Source organism: Aulonocara stuartgranti, assembly GCF_965226115.1.
Source record: "Aulonocara stuartgranti genome assembly, chromosome: 12".
NCBI classification, from domain to species: Eukaryota; Metazoa; Chordata; class Actinopteri; order Cichliformes; family Cichlidae; genus Aulonocara; species Aulonocara stuartgranti.
In genome coordinates this window covers 19070468-19084587 of record NC_138948.1, presented here as the reverse complement: position 1 = coordinate 19084587, position 14120 = coordinate 19070468, and the positions used below count along the sequence as shown (strand labels likewise).

The window sequence follows — 14120 nt, the reverse complement described above, 5'->3', positions numbered from 1 at the left end:
TTCCATCATATTCTCCTGAAATGCAGCACATAACGAAGAACACCTTGTCCCTCTAACTGTATGAGTAAAACAAAATTCAGGTATTGCTGTTTAAACACTGAAGTTCTGCGTGTCTTTATAAGCAAGTCTACATTTTCAAGTGAGGTGAGCAGGTTTACAACATACAATAAATCAAGTGATGTGCGACACCAGCACAGCCTAAGGTGTCAAAGAAAGACTGAAATGAATCAGAAAATTTGTTCATTGAACTGATATACACTCATGCTGTTAGGTACACCTTATCAACTGCTTGTAAGAGCAAATATCTAATCAGCCAATCACAAGACAGTAGCTCAATACATGTCGGCATGTAGACACAGTCAAGACGAGCTGCTGAAGGTCAAATGGGGAAGAAAGGTGGTTTAAGAGATTCTCCAATACAACAATCTTGGCTCATTCTCAGTAAAAACAAATATCCTGTGAGTGGCAGATCTTTGAGTAAAAATGGCTTGTTGATGCTAGAGGTCAGAGGAGAAATTGCTTTGAGCTGATAGAAAGGAAACAGTAACAGTATCAGAACATCTCTGAGATCACAACACATTAAACATTGAAGCAGATGGACTACAGCAGCAGAAGACCACACCAGGTGTAACTCCTGTCAGCTAAGACCAGGAAACTGAGGCTACAGTTCACTAAAGCTCACTAAAACTGGACCACAGAAGACTGAAAAAATGTCGCCTGGTCTGATGGGTAACACTAGAGTCTTAGATTCAATAGAGAGAAGTCGCTTGCTTTGTGCACACTGCTGAAAAAAGACATCTAGCTAAGTTCATATCTGCTCTATTTCATCAAAATCCCAGTTTCAATAGCTGGGCCCACATCCTCATTTTAGGTTTGACAGCGTTTCAGAAGGTAAAAGTGAACGCTTTGACATGAATTGAGCTGTGGTTTGGGGAAGGGGAAGGGATTGGCAATGGCTCCCGAGCCTGGCAGATCCCCATGTACTAAATACAAATAAAGAAGTTAAAGAATTGAGAACAAGGAGGGAGGGATGGAGGGTGGGGCACGTAAACGAGAATGACCAGCTTGCAGAACTGGAGGAACCTATATAGATGACAACCGGAAGGAGCGTGTTTGGAGGCGTGGTCCTGCTCCTGAAATTCCGATACATAATCTCCAAATTGCTGAGGAACAGAAACAAGTGAGTCTGGGAACACTCAACATGAGGAATCCAAGTCAGTTGCACTCATTCTGACAACATCTCCTCATCTGATTGCAAATAAACACCCCTAAAAGCAACTATCACAACTGCAACAGCCTTTTTTTTTTTCAGTATGAAACTTAGTAAATTGTGCTGATAAATTGCATTTGTGTGATTCATTTGAATGTCCTTCTCTTGAAAGGGAAGTCCTGCAAATACATATAAGGTAAGGCCAGTATAGTGTGGCGAAGTAAGATGTGTGATTTGTAGTCCATCTTCTGCACGTTGTAGTTTCAGCACCCCAAACACCTGGTGTCACATTGTTAAGGACACTAATGTAAAGTTGTCCTTTTCTAATTCTTTATCAGTTTTCTTATAGGCCTTTCCTTGACCTCAATGACCTTTTTATTGAGGTCAAGGAATCTAATTTTTTAGATTTATTTCGTCCACATAATCCAAATACCTTAATCCTAAATGGATCCCAAGCAACTGCTAATGACATTAATGTTTAGAGTGTTTTGCTTGTCCCCAGCAGTTGTTATGGCTGGTGGAGCATGAAGAGAAGTTTAATCCAGTTAATTCAGAAATCTGAAACTTTGCTTTGAAAAATCTCTCTCTCACACACACAAACACACACAATGTGTCTCTCCTTTTCTCTCCTCTCTACTGGATCTGTACCAGCAGAAACAGCACTGATTTGGAGAGCCATATGGCAGGCAACAAAGCGAGGGTAGGCTTCATGTCCACACTGTGCTGTTGCTCGGGCATCCTGCCACCTCATCTAAAGGGCTCATCGGACTTGGCTCAGCATTTGAGGGAAGTATGCAGACCAGGGATCAGTGTAAATACGCCACGAGTGACACTGACATAGCAGTGTCACCAGCTCGGTGGTGAGAACAGCAGTTCAGAGCAGTCGTAGAGTTTCACACTGGGAAGTGAATATCACAGTCTCACCGAATGGGAATACACAGCTTGTGCTGACTGAGAACCACCACTGTTGTGTGCTGTGAGCTCAGCAGCGTGCAGGCAACACAATACTGTGCTGTTCCCAGCTGTTTGGCCTCGTCTGGTGATTAAAACAATTACATTATGTTCGCTAGCATTTTATTATGCAGGGGGGAAATTTAGAATTGTATTGCGAAAAATAGCTTACAGAGACTTTCTTAGTTTTTGTGGGTTATTTTAGTGAAGGTCTGACTGAACAAACAACAGCAGCTGTGGGAAAAGTGGTACAACAGAAGAAGAGTGACACTGTTTTGTCTTCCATGGTATATTTAATAAGGGATTCAAGTCTAATAACAAACTTTTCCAATAAACTTTTTGTCAAAGTTACTCTCTGACTGTTCTGTATTCAGCGCCCTGAAATGCAACAATCAGCAACAGGGGGCGCTCGTGCACAGGAAAGCGCACTATCTCAATACACATGGTCCATGTGGATAAATTCAGAAGATTTTTTTTTAATACTTGTTTTAAAAGACACTTAAAATAGTCTTTTTTGTCTCTATTTTGTTTGGTGTTTGTTTGGCAGACACTTGAGCTTCTGAGCAGACGTTAAAGGCTGCAGGAACTTCTGCAGGAACTTCTTTCCTTCTAGTTTCCAGCAAAAAGACGTTTTTTAGCACAACCATGCTCTGTTTCTTCCTTACACGCAAAAACCAATCCACGGGCCTCTGTAGTGCACTATGCACCAACCACAGGAGCTGGTAGCTTTGGGATTTCTGCCCCTGTTTTCACTGTTTTGTAGCATTTTCAGAGTCTTCCTCTATCGTCATTATGTTTATGTACAGAGACATCCACTTTCACATCATTTAACAAGCTAGTGCAGTGATTAATGGGACTTCCCTGGCACTGCCTGACACAGAATTTGAGGAAAAGACTTCAGAAGAACACTGAACAAACAAACTTTCTTAGGAATTAGGCTCTCTGTCTTTAAAACATCAGAAGAACAGCTCTACAGAAAGACTAAAGAATTGTACCACTGTGTATTTTTCAAAAGACTGATTGGAGCATTTTTCACATAGGTCTTGTCTACTGAATAAACACTGGGAACATAAAAGACAGTTGGCAGGCTTGTGTGATACTTTAAATCACAGTTACAACTGCTGAATGGCTTACTTCTGCCATCTAGTGGCAGATGAGCAGTATATATAACAAAGCTATGGTTAAGATTGTTGAGTGATGCTGTCTGAACTTCTGACTGAAACACCAATGTTATGATCAGGGGCAGGCTATCAGCTGTGTAATCGAACAAAAGCCTTCTGCTAGTATTAGGATCTACAATTTATGTAACGCAACACCAATTCCAAAAAAGTTTGCACAGGGTCATGTTTACCACTCTGCCTTTAACAAGTCTGTAAACATCTGGGAATTGCAGAGACCAGCTGCTGGACTGTTGTGAGAGGAATGTTGTCCCATTCTTGTCTGATATGGATTCTAACTTCTCAACAGTCTTTTGTCAGCTTTGCTGTATTTTTCATTTCATGATCGATCAGATTGAACCTGTTGGCAGGCAGATCAGTTCAGCACTCTTGTCTAAATCCCTGCTGTTGTAATCGATGCAGTATGCAATTTCGCATTGCTTTGCTGAAATATACAAGTTCTTCCCTCAAAAACACATCTGAATGGGAGTATATGTTGTTGTAAAAACGATGTACCTTTCAGGATTTTGAGATGTGCTACCTGTCAATTGCATAGGTATTAATGCACCCCCATGTGATCAGACATGCAGGCTTTTGAACTGAGCAGTAATAACAATCCAGGTGGTCCCTCTCCTCTTTAGTTCAGAGGATGAAATTTTGATTTCTTGCCTTCAAATCTTGGCCACAAGATCAGCCACTGTTTTAGTTTCTGCTAGCATGGGGTGGCAATCAGCTTGCCCACACTATCATATCATTCACAATACCACCACCATAATTTTTTACGTGACATGAAAGTGCCAGTAAGATAATATCAATGATATAGCTACAGCACGCAATTATATTTCCTTGCCTGCACAACAACGAAACAAACCCAGACATGTTTGACAGCAAGAGCTGCATTTCAGCCTCTCACAATTTAGTAACAAGGGCACTACATCAACAAACTCAAACAAAACACAACAATTTGCAAAATACACAGGAAAATTGTTTCCATTAAAGCTAGAAAAAACAGCAAACTTACTCATTGCAGTTTGCTGCATTGAGTACAACTGGGCTAAAAAGGAGGAGATACTAGCAGCTGGTGATTGTATACCAAAAGTAAATAAATGACGCAACCAAACATTGCTGGAACACTTGCTAGCTGCACTCCATACGACATGAGGAGCAAACGGTGGATGGAAATTACTGATGTGGTTACATGGTGGTAAATGAGGGCTTTAAGCAGCTGGTTAAAAAGCCTGGTTTAAGATACACACTGAAAAAAAGGGACTGGCCATCTCTTGGATTTATGTAAGCATCTTGCATGCATTTAACACAATTGCCTCATGTTTTAAAGTTAAATGTAACTATATAGTGTAAAAACTACATGATATGCAGAAAGGGTGTATTAAATTGTTCATATCATGTTCAGGTGACGTAAGTCAATAAGATAGCAACGTTAAATCTCGTGAAACCACGCGTGATTTCATCTCGCGGGCTTTGGATCGTGGTTTAAAAAAAGGCATCCATCTCAGTCAAGTCGAGCAGCCAACTCTACGTTTTTGGTATGTCTTGATTTTTTGAATTCATTTTTACCATAATTCAGCCAAATGTAGTTAAACGTCTAGAGTGTCGCCATGTAACATGCTAAAAAAGAGCCGTTAGCTTATTTGCTGTTTTATCTGTTGTCAAAGAATTGGCGCTTTTTCATTTGAATTTGTCTTTGGCACAAGAGCCGTAATATCACATTAAACCTAATTACGAGGCACTCATAACATAATTTGGTTTTCTGTGTGAATAGATTTGCCAACTGACTCTTCAGTTACATTGTGTATTTACTGCACCGTGGTGTTAGTGAGATTTTGGACATTGAACAGCTTTAGCTAATATCATCAGCGGCATTATGCTAGCTTACATCCCTACCCCTCCTGCCCTCACCTGCTGTCCTTTTGTTTTTGTTTTTTTTGCTGCACTTTGAGAGATGACCTCTATTCTGCATTTCACCAGGAGTCAGCTGATGGATTGTGGGTTCAAGGTGTTATGGTAAGAAAGTATATTCTATTTTCGTTTCTGTAACTTAATTATAATAGGTTTTTTATAATTATTAGGTGCATGCATACTTACCCTATTAATACAACTGAGAAATCCAAAATCTGCCATAGGTTTAACTTATACCTGTATGTATTGCCAGAAAGGTGATTACTGGACTCGCATTAATGCACACTTGAACTGAAATGAGGTTGTAACTTGTGGGTTGTTGGGTTGCAAATCAGAAACAAACATCTTTGGATTTTTTTTAATCCCATAAGATCTGGAAACACAGTTTTTATTCAACAAAAGATTACTGATTAACCAAGCACAGTGCCTGCTGTTATTTCAAAATAATTTTATGTCATTTCAGATAAAATGCAGCATTCCAGTGCATCCCAACCATGCCTTTACAGTCAAGGTTTCTGACAGAGCTGAGTTTTTCTCTGACAGTCTGCTGAAAGTGTTTGCAAAGTGATCGGGGGAACAGGGCACAAAGCTAAAGGATGTAGCTGCCATAATGACAGTAAGAACTTTAAAATTCTTTAACTACAAAGTGTATATGTATTGCATTAGGTCAGTAAAAGATTTTTATGCTACATCCATTGAAACAGTCAACTATTACCTGTGAGTAATGATTCCACTAAAAGGATGCCATAATTTTCGTCATGCATTTACTGGCCCACTGAGAAAAAATTATCTTTTTTTAAAAATAAATGTTCTGGAAACTATATATCCATAAAGTTGATGTCAAACAGGAACTTTTGATATTGCTTTGTAGATGCTGGTGTTGCATGTTGACTGGTTTAAAAAGTCAAGAGTTTTTGTCTGGGATCATTTTCTTCTGTGCTACTGAAAAGTTCACAAATCTCTGTTTTCTTTGTTATAATAGTCAAGGATGACATTAATGCTCGGAGTCCCTCATCAAAGTGCTCCGCATCTGTGTGAAAGACAATTGCAACATCTTGGTGCAGGAGTTCATGGTGAGTGTTTTATGAGTAGATTGTGGCTTTGCAACATTTAAAAATGCATTTAGTTATCCACTTGATCCTCATTGGACTGGTTAGGACCAGTAGTCCTCTTTAATAATTTGAAGTTCACATGAGGCCTGGTAGTGAACTCGGCCGCCGGCCCTTGAGGCCCCATCCCCACCCCTGTATTAGGGGTCACATCAGTGTGAAAAAACTTTAAATTTGTCATTCTAATGAACAAAGGAAAATCCCACCAATATTTACATTAGCTTTTGTTTGAAAAAATGACCAACTGACCAACAGCTAACCAAATTGTGGGGCTGAAAGTCTAAATTCTAACATCTTCTGAGTGACATAACCTGGATTTCTGATGGGCCGGTGTCTTTCTAACAAAAACTAATGTAAAGCATTTGAAATTATTATGTTTTTCACCCTCTCTTAGAAACTCTGTTAGACCATGAATGGCAGCATGGCAGGCCACTCTTTGGCTATAGCTATTTACTATGTTGCTTGCATTGGTTTAAATTACTCTAACATTAGAACTGGTAGATTCAAAAGAGATGAGTTTAAAAAGGAATCTTAAAGAAATGTTTTGTGTTTAACCAGGACTTGACTGAGGCCACTGCACAGATTGAGATGAACATCTGTCTCCAGAGGATGCGGCAGGCAATGACTTTTCTGATGTTGTTCTTCAAGATCTGGATAACGTGACCTTTGCAGTAGCCATGCTGTTTGGACCTTTTTTATTCCTTCAACATGAGTTACCCATCACAACTCTGCTACACTTTTGAGGTGATTCAATGGGTGGTAATGGAGTTGGATGCAACTCAGCTCTCAAGAAAAGCTCACAACTAAGACAAAACTGCTCCTGCAACGAAGCTCACTGTTATGCATGTGAGGTGACCAGCTCTAGGTGAGAGGACATTTAAATCTCACACTTGTTCTGCTGCATTTTTGAAGCTCAATTCCAGGAACGGATCGCAGGGTTCATTTTTATATACTCTGCAACTGCCATGAGGACGAGCCGTTTTTTGTTGTTGTTTGTTTTTCCTTTTGCTCTGTACAAGTTCTGTTTGTCTGTTTGGCAGCATTTTTAAATTTCTCTTTGTATTTTTTCTTTCTTTTACTAGTGAAGAGATGTAGCGTGAACAGTTATACACTCTAAATATCCCATATGGGTCGTGTGAAATGGTATTTTCAGTTTCATTCAGTTGAAGTAAAGAACGTTGAATATTTCTAAGTGTGCTGTTTTGAACCAAGATGTCACAGTATGATCAGTGCTGTAATTTTTGACAGTCACTGTATCAATGTTATTTTTGCATCTCTTGAATAAAGGTTTTGACCTGCAAGTGCTAATTTCTTTAGTTATTGGGGTAAAATGGGTAGTGTTAATAGGAAGGTGTTTGCCAATTCAGTAACCTAATTTAATGTTAATGGAAACTAACATTACCTCAAATTGTTTAGTTATAATTGTTGTTTAACTGAATCTTGACGTTAGAGGCCTTAAATAGAATGTTTTGTATTGTTCTTTCCCAACATTTTTCAAAAGAAACAGTCCAATTTCTTTGCTGTGATTGATTCCAGAGAACACGGAAGAACTGACATTATTTAACTGTTGATTTATATAGATTCAGTAGAGGAGTAATGTCAGTTTAATTCTTTACCTACTGTCAATGCAGTGAAATTAGACATTTTGTTTTGAAAGGTTACTGGTGGATGCCAGCAACCATCTTGGAAGAGAACAATACAATCTGTTATAAGGCCTCCATTTGAAAATTGTGTATTTGATACTAGAATATAATAGCAAAATGTAATTTGAAGATAACATGTAGTATTTAAGTGACCAAGTAGTATTGGGTAAAAGTTATTGAATCGTGTTGGGATAACGTGAGAAAATTGTGATGGATTAAAATATTCCAAGAGCTCAAATTACTTCATCAAAACATGTTTAAGTCACATTTTATCAACACAAATTGCACAAGTTTATTGAACATGAATAAATCGTGTTAATTTAACTCAATTGTTTAAGTTGCTGCCAAAGCAAAACATCTGTGTGCAACAAATGTCCACCATTGAATTAAGTAAATCCAACAACATATTTTTTTCAGTGCATGTAGAGAATAATTTTCAGTGTTATTATGAAAAATATTGTGCAGACTTCTGAGGAGTTACAAGATTAGTTATTGTTATTTTGAGAGTTAATAAGTTCTATTTTTACTTAAAGGTTAAGAGAGAATATTTGCAACCTGATGTCACGGCAAAGCGTGTAATGCACACGCCGGTCCACTGTTTCTGCATGTGTGTCCATTTCACGCTTTGGAGAGACAAAGCATGAAGGATGGAAAACACCATTCATTTTGTTTGCACTATTAAATTTTGCTCCTTGCAAGATGAAGTAACTAAAAAAAATAGTGTTCAGAAACATCTCTGAACTATTGTGAGATATTTTTATAACTATATCGCCCACCCCTACTTTAAACCAGCTTAAGATCAATTATTTACATTTTATCTACATTAATCTTTATCATATCTGTGATAACGTCCTGTATCGTTTACTAGTGATATTGTACAAAATAAAACTAAACCACAGAAATGTTTTATAACTGCCTATGCCTGCCACTGACAGGTCCATAAGATTTTACAATATGACATATTTTTGTATTTTTGCCTGTACATCGCCACACCAGATTTTAAATCAGTTGCTCTCCAAAAACCTATGAACATAACTGTAACTTTATGTTTGTGCCCATAGATTTTTATTACAAATGTGTCATCAAAACAACATCAGCAATAAAAAAAATAATCTAACCACAGATATTTCTAGAAGGAGAAGAAGAAATCTAGCTACAATGAATATTTCATCGGCTCATTTGATCATCAACTTGAACATATTTATTGAACTGGCTTTTCCCTCTCACTGGTTCAGTTAACAGAGTTTGACTGACCGGACTGGAGACGCTGGAGGGGTAAAGAGGGAGTATTAAGAGAAGGAAGGAAATAGAACAGGAAATGCAAAGAAGGAGGAGGGCCGGAGGCTGGTGTTGCCCCAGCAGTAGAGACCGGTCCCCCGGAGTCCAATTCCCTTCCTCTTATTTTTCCACTCCTGTCATTTCTCATCTCATCGTGTACCCTATCGCTTTACCTATGTGTATTTTTGTTTTCCTTACACATGCCTTCTACACATGCCTTCTGTGGACCCACTCCATCCTCTTCACAGCTCCATCCATCTTATTGCTCACAGGTGGTGAACTAACACTATAAAAACAGTCCCTGCTTGCATGCTCTCTCTGTAGTCGGAGCTCGCTTGCCTCTTGAACTTGTTGAAATGAATCTGTTGCTGTAACAAATAGTGGACATATCCTTCTAGTTTGAGTCACATTAAAGCCAAACAAAACAACATCTGCTGCTACTATTTAAAACCCCCGACACCTCAGAATACAGGAAGAGCCTCTGTGGAACGTTAGAGAGTAATTACTGGATATCTTTTACAAGATGTAACTAGAGCCAAAATAGACAGTGCTCGTGACACCCAGCTAGTCCTCACTTTGTCCCAATCTGTTCTTTTCGATGTACAGCCCGCCTCCTCCCACCTGTCTCCCATTATTCTTTTCTAATCAGGCGTCCATGCCAATCAATTTTATCGCCATGACAACATTTTGCATGACGCCCCCTCCAAACACCGCCGCCACAGCCACCGCACACCCCTATAAACAAAAACAAAACAAAATAAATAAAAAAAACAGAAGCTGGATTCCGACAGCTCAGGATTGATGAGGGGGAGTCCTGTCAAAGGCCAGAGATTAGATTAGGAGTGAAGGAAACACACACACACACACACACACACCACAGCTCAGAGGCAGCAGGTGCTTTTGGTTAAACCTTAATTACATGATCTCTGATTTCTCTAATTGATATGGTAATGACTATGTAATTAATGCAAAAGCAGAAATACCAGCAGCTCACCTAATGAATGGATTTATTTGATTAGATATCCTTCTGCATATTTATGCATGCTGGTAAACAGAGGACACCAAAATACAGAAAATGGTTATTTGGGGCGGTTGTGATAGTGTTGCTACTGATGAGAAGCCACTGCTACAACACTGATAGAATTTACACAGGTAGAAATTTGAGCACAAATGAAACTACTAAAAAAAGAAAAAAAGAGTAAAACTTTAACTAAATACATTTGCTGCTTTGAACTGTAGCTCAAAGCAGCTGTAGCTGTAGACTAACTAGCACAAAGACTGTTTAAAAGAAGAGCAAAGGAGGCAAAGGAAGAGGAACTCCAGCCCTGTTCTCTCACAGGTAGGTGGTGCTATGGGGCTACCTCACACTCACAGTTTATGAGCCACAGTTTGCATAAATGAAGATGATCATGAATGGTGCTGATGAGCACTCTCCAGTCTTCAAATCACCAAATATATGTACATATTTTTTATTCAAAGTCTACACGCTGCTCCAATAAATCCCAAAGCTCACAGACTCTGATGCCTTCACCCTTTCGTAGACGTATACACACTCAGCTATAACTTCACCGTGACATCTAGATGTGACCCAGCTGCATTTACTCTCTGCTTTAGCAGCAAACCTCACAGGGAGGGAGGAGACCGGATATTTGGGGAAAGATTCCAGTATGAAAAGTCACCTTCTGGGGATGAGAAATCATCTCTCCCGCTTACATCCAAACGCCCGCACTGCTCGCTGACTTTAAAATATGTCTCCATATATCTTCTCTTCATGTGAGATATCTGGGGGTCTGCTGCATGGGGTGGGAGGCAGGAAGAGGTCAAGTGAAAGCACATGTGGGCCCAGGCCAGGTCTGAAGAACGGAGACCTCGTGGTTCTCCATTTTTGTGTATAAGGTATAACCACACAACCCAGACACTCCTCTGGACGCTATTACACCTGTGTGTGTTTTTTATATTATTATACAACAATAATAATAATATTCATTCATATAGTACTGTTTGATTGCATTCATTTTTTTCTCTAAGAAGTTAGAAGTACTAGAATATAAGTAAACTAAATAAATCATAAAAGTGCGGTGAAACTGCTTTGGGTTTTTTCATCAAATTAGCAACTTAGATGATAAAACACTGGAACAAATGCTAAAAACTGGCGTGTTCTGCTGTTTCCTTTGGGTCTACAAACCTCAGCTTCTGTACTTGTATAAGTTTTCGGGGGACAATCTATTAAAACAACAACGACCACACAAAATAACATTTTACACTAGCTTAGCTTTGATTGCGCATGCCTCCAGTGTTGTAGCGCACGACGCGCTGGTTTGCTGAGACAGACAGGAGAAGACCTAATACCATTAATGAACGGTGGAGCGCTAGTTGGTTAACTAACTTACCTCTGAATAATGTGTTTCTTACGGGGCCACTCGGGCCACGGTTGATGGATGGCCTTACAGAAGCCGGGTCAATTAGCCAGGCTGGATTTCCCTGCATGTCGGCTGTAGACAGCACCGGGAGAGCTCCCAGCTCTGTCACACGGGCCTGGCGGTAATTAATCACCAGCGTGGGGCCTTCTCACCTCACACAGGCGCGCAAAAGCAGCCAATACATACGTTTGGTCCAAATTACATCCCCACTCTTCTAATCTGGCTAATTGTCAATAACGCACCCAGAGGAGACGAGGGATCGTTACATAAAACAGAGTCCGACCATCAAACGCGGACCATCCCCAACAACACGGAACAATGTACAGTAAGAAAAAAAGAAAGAAACCACGTTTTATTGTAGCAATAGCTGCTTTAGTTAGTTTATATTTGCTCAACAGTCTGCAGTAAAACTTCTCTGCTTTAATTACCTGAAGATACAGTCTGTGGGACAACCAGGTTGGGACACTGGTATCAAAATTCAATAACAGAACATCAAACACACCAACAACAGCGTTGTTGGTGTGTTTGATGTAAATGTTTCCATTAGTCAGGGTTTGATTAAAAGCAGCACATACAGAAGTTCTACATGGACTCAAAAGCAATGAGATGAAAATGACCGATGACCTTTAAAATGTATTCAAAACTGAATATTTTCTTAAATCAGGACCAGGAGCTCAGTGTCAGCATGACAGGAGGGACATGTAATCACTTTTGAATTGAAAATTGTCTTGGAAATGTCATTTTAGCTACAGCTCTCATCCCAAAAAGCTGTTTCTCTTTCTCTCTCCCTCACACACACACACACAGGTAGACAGAGCACAGATTGAGAGGCAGGGACAGAGACGTCACTCTGTGTTCACAGCATAAACTCCTGTGGTCTGGACAAAAGCAGCAGGCTGGCAGATGAGGTTTGTGTCTGGGGGCAGGGGAGCAGTGTAGCACTGCTGTGCTTTGTGTGTGTCTGTGCACAGTGTGCGTGTTGTTCTTATGAATTTGTGCATGTGTGTACGTCTGAGCGTGTGTGTGTGTGTGTGTGTGTGTGTGTGTGTGCATGCATTTATGTGTGTACCTACATGTGAATGCACACGTGTGTGTATTTTGTTGGGGGGGGGGGGGGGGGGGGGTTGGTCTCATGGGGCAGCTCTGTGTCGGTCCCATCTGCCACCCCACTCTACTGACACCCAAGGGAATGGCAGAAGGGGTGGGGGATTCATTTTGGAAAAAGGAATCGGGGTCCAGTGGTCTAATGGGCAACAATGCTGGTTTTACTGATGGGCCAAAGGCAAAGGACACTGACTGGGTGTGTGGAAGCCAATCTACCCATCTATTTGACAAAACAGTGGGCCACCCCTGTCAAGCGCTGCCTCAGCCTGCCTAATAAGGCACGCACACCCATGAAATTATGCCTTATATGAGAAAGGGGTGTATATTTTACACACATGCACACATAGACCTGGGGCTAATGTCAGCCCTAATGCATGGCCACGCTGTGGCCAGAGGGCTAATTGGGTATATAAACACAAACACATCCCTTGAGAGGGAAGAAGGCAAGGGTGCATTTTGTGCTCACTCTTTTGTGAGGGTGACAGTACTTTAACTAAAACAGCAGTATCTATAATAAAAGATGACGCAGTTGCCCTCTAGCAGTTATGCTCATTTGCAGCTGTGCTCTGAGTGTAATGTGGAATGACTTGGTGGCAGGTGGCATCTCATCCTGTCTTTATCCAAATTGTGATCAGGAAACAGTAAATGGTGCTGCCGCACTCGCATCAGCAGCAGCAACAACATAACAGTCTCGTGGAAGAGCAGCATATGGCTCCTGCACCACTGGACAGAAGGAGCACTCAGCAAGATGAATGCTGAGGTGCTGGCAACAAAGCTGACTTTAACTTGTCAAATTAACAGCATATCAAAGGAGAGACAGCAACAGGGAGCGATGATGAGGAAGAGGCAGCTGCAAGTGCTACTTGATGGTGACAAAGACTGCATGGTGACTTGCAGAAACATCGACTCGCTGCTGAGGTCAGTGTCAGATGTTTGAAGTCGGCGTGTCGCTCACTGTCACCGAACAGAGTTTTTGAAACGCAGTTCGACCATATGTGCTCAGTACAAACACACACGGCACATGCAGACATGCATGCGCCGGGTGCTACCCTACCCCCTCACTGCTTTGAGGGCTATGTTAATGAAACAGTTGCTGTTTCCTGGCATAACATTAATTACCCGATCAAAATAGAGTGGGTAATTAACTGCCCTTCTTTACCAGTGCTAATTACATTAACAGAGAAGGGCCATTTGAGGGAGCAAAAGAAAGGGGAGAAGGAAAGTAGAAATACAGCGGTACCACGCAGAGGCTGAAAAACAAGACAGTGAGGCAAACGCTTGTATGTATGTTTTAAGAGAGAGAAAGAGACAGAGAGGAGGAGGCCTCATTG

At 40.5% G+C, this 14120-nt stretch overlaps 1 protein-coding gene and 2 long non-coding RNA genes across 4 annotated transcripts in view; 2 read left to right on the top strand and 1 right to left on the bottom strand.

The window, feature by feature from the left end:
• Positions 1–11822, bottom strand: part of ank1a (ankyrin 1, erythrocytic a) — a 103642-nt gene extending 91820 nt beyond the window's left edge. The window contains exon 1 of the mRNA XM_082553263.1: positions 11656–11822. The gene's annotated coding sequence lies outside the window, so the exon portion shown is untranslated. The remainder of the gene's footprint in view (positions 1–11655) is intronic.
• LOC309718177 lies at positions 4564–7448 on the top strand. Of its 2 annotated transcripts, XR_014279902.1 has the most exons (5): positions 4564–4862; positions 5277–5340; positions 5699–5851; positions 6218–6308; positions 6903–7448. It is a non-coding gene; the product is annotated as an uncharacterized lncRNA (long non-coding RNA). The 2 variants fall into 2 exon arrangements; XR_014279903.1 differs by having other exon boundaries at positions 4564–5340.
• A 121-nt stretch (positions 11823–11943) lies between the features above and the next one.
• On the top strand, positions 11944–13667 carry LOC309718234. Its single transcript, XR_014279924.1, has 3 exons — positions 11944–12010; positions 12493–12593; positions 13591–13667. It is a non-coding gene; the product is annotated as an uncharacterized lncRNA (long non-coding RNA).
• The last annotated feature ends 453 nt before the right edge of the window (positions 13668–14120 follow it).